We start from the raw sequence: 3,405 nt of genomic DNA, 5'->3' as shown, positions 1-3,405 counted from the left end.
ATTTATTTTGAAAATTAATTTCCGAACATTTAAAACTATCAGAAACTGTCTATGACAAATTATAAATTATTATGGAATTAGTCATATCCCTAATTAAATCAGTCTTATAGCAATTCACATTACTCTATCAGGTTCCGACTATTTAATTAAGAATGATTTTCCTCATTTAGTCGCCGATGCAATACTGGTGAAAGGAAGAAGGAAGTCCATGCTGGAAGCAAAACGGGCTGAAGAAGAATAGCAAATTAACAAAATGGAGCAAGCTGAATTAAGTTGATGGGAGAGAATTGGTTGTTACACATACAGGGTGTCACCTAACGAATGCTACATACTTCAAGAGTATAATCTATAACCCAAATGGTGTCGATTTCACCAAACTTGCTTAAACGAAAAATGTGTCCCAAAAACTCGTACAACATTTATTATAAATTAGTAGCCGTTTTATTACTGTCACCTTTCAGTTTATTATGTTATTGATTATGTTATTTATTATGTTTATTATGGATACGTAGTTTTTCCCAAAAAATATGGGGTATGTGTTAATAAATATTTTCTGTAATATCTTCAGAACCCACCATAATTTCGACTTTTGATGAATATAATTTTTTTTTGTATAAAATAAAATTCTCTACCTATTGTTGACAGTTGCATGTAAAAATTTAAACGTATAAAAAAGTTACAGAAGAATATTCACAAAGGGTTGTAGTAAAATGAATGCCGTATATGATTTAACCTAATAGGAACATAATGACTGAATACTTCATGAAGAGAAACTAAGCAGCAGCAAATTTCGCTCAAATCGTGTAACTGGGTTCTGAGTTAAGGAGAAAACAAGAAATAAAAAAAGAACATTAACACCCTGTAACTTTTTGCGACATTTTTCGTTCAAGCCAGTTTGGTTAAATCGACACCACCATTTATACCCTTGAAGTATGTAACATTCGTTATATTTGAAAGAAATGTCGAACTCTCTGTCTACTGTTCAGATTTAATAAAAAGTATCTGTCTGCCTTGTATTACCTAGAATATTGCAAGGTAATTTTATCACAACATGGTTAAAATATAAATGTTTTGTAAAATGTATGTGAAAAATTAAATCGGGTTTTTTTCTCAAATGCTTCCTTGTAGATATTTGCTAAAACTGGTGACTAGGATGAACCCATAGCTTTACTCCAATGAAGTTTTTCTGGAGTCCACTTCATCTTATCCAATGTTTTTGACATGCTCTTGCGCTTCTTCCATTATACAGGGTGGTCCCGAGGTAATGGGCCAAAATTCATGGGTAGATTCCGGAAGTAAAAATATTGCGATATAGCTGAACTTACCTTAGTCCAAAAGTTGATAGTTAAAGAGATACAGGGTGTTAAATGTAAAATGTTATTTTAGTTTATTTCCATTTATTTCTTAATAAATGCAAATATCTACACAAAATTTTGGGGTTTGGGGTTCTTTGGATAGAGGAATTGAAATTTGTTTACATTTTGGTTATAGTTCATAGAGGGCGCCAGCTGCCGTAGATTGAAGGTGTTGGAAACAACATAACTTTTTTGTATTTTAAGGTATCTCAACTTTGGTATCAAATTCTTATTTTCCATCTTTTTTTACACAAAAAAGGTAAACTTTATGAAAGTAGCTGTCTCGCATCATTTCCGAGATATTTGGCTTTGAAACTTCCAATGCTAATACTTGAAATAATTAAAATAATTTAGAAATGTCAAAAACAAGGGTTTATTTAGAATTAAAAATTGTAATGAACAGTAAAATAGTAAACATTAGTAAAAATATGCCTTTTTGACAATAATTGCTCAAATGTCCACATCTCTAACTTCAATACATTTATCAAAATTATTAAAATATTGTCTTATTTTAAAGTATAAATCTTTAATGCGAAATGACTTTGGGGCATTTAAAACCTGCTCCTAAATTCTTTTCAAGCGTTTATAGTTTCTCCATAAACAACTGATTTCATGTAACTCCAAAAACGAAAACTTCGGCATTCTATCTCACATTTATGTATACGAGTATACAATTAATTTGTAAGCTAAGATGTAATTTTAATTAGATACGAATAATACTTAATAGAAATTAGCATACAAATGGCAGCAATAAGACAAGTGGAAGACGTCAATTATTTGATTTTCGTCTAAATCCTACTTAAGAAACTTTACCGCTAAATTAATAATACCTGTAGGTACTTAATTGTAATTTAATGCAACAGCATTGGAAGTTTTAAAGCCAAATATCTCGAAAACGGTGCGAGATAGCTACTTTAATAAAGTATACCTTTTTTGTGTAAAAAATGTTGAAAAATAAGAATTTGTTACCAAAGATGAGATACCTTAAAGTACAAAAAAGTTATGTCGTTTTTAACACATTCAATCTACTGCAGCTAGATTCCTCTATGACCTTTAACCAAAATGTGAACAGATTTCAATTCCTCTACTCAAAGAACTCCAATCCCCAAAATTTTGTGAGGATATTTGCATTTGTTAAGGAATAAATTTAAAAAAACTGAAATAATATTTTACATTTAATACCCTGTATGTCTTTAACTATCAACTTTTGGACTAAGGTAAGTTCGGCTAAATCGCAATATTTTTACTTGGGGAATCTACCCATGAATTTTGGCCCATTATCTCGGGATCACCCTGTATATTTAATGCTCTATATAAATTTTTTTAATTTATGCAAGAGTAACATTTGTTTGTACCCAAATACAGTTTACTGATTTTAACAAGAGTATCTTTTTATTCTAAAATTGTTTTACCTTTAGTAGTAGTAGTATTAGTAAAGGGGCGGCCTCAGCCTGGCAATTAGGCCACGAGTGGACCCTTTTTGCTTACCCCGCCGTCCCATCACATAACCACTCTCTGCCTACGACGATGCCCTAATGAACGCCAGGATTTTGGTCCATGGAAGGTCTCTCACCTCAACCCCTTGCAGCTCTTCAGCACCAAAGACTTTATGTCTTATTCTCCCAAAGGCTGCACACTGTCCCAGAAGGTGGACAGGGGTGTCCTCCCCTTCGCCACATATCGGGCATAGAGGTCCTCCTTAATTTCTATTAAGCTTAAATCCTCCTAAGTCTGCAGTGGCCTGTCAGAACCCCCACCATTTGGTTTAGGGCTCTTCGACTGAGGCTCAGCAGCCATCTCGTCTTGGATTTGCTAGGTCCATGTATAAAACTATGGGCCTGCCTACATCCTCTATTTCTCCTCCAATCCTGATCTAAAGTTTGATAGGCCCATTTATTGAGGGCCCCATTAATGCTGCCTCATGTGATACCTAAGATTGGCTCAGGGGACCTGGACCCGAGACGAGCTAATTGATCCGCCCTCTCGTTACTAGGGATACCCATATGGCCTGGGACCCAAACCAACTCTACTTCTCTTCGTCTGGCCAATG

The sequence above is a fragment of the Anoplophora glabripennis genome, unplaced genomic scaffold (assembly GCF_000390285.2).
Source record: "Anoplophora glabripennis isolate ALB-LARVAE unplaced genomic scaffold, Agla_2.0 scaffold1444, whole genome shotgun sequence".
Lineage (NCBI taxonomy): Eukaryota > Metazoa > Arthropoda > Insecta > Coleoptera > Cerambycidae > Anoplophora > Anoplophora glabripennis.
The sequence above is the reverse complement of the archived record's forward strand: the minus strand, read 5'-3'. Positions refer to the sequence as shown.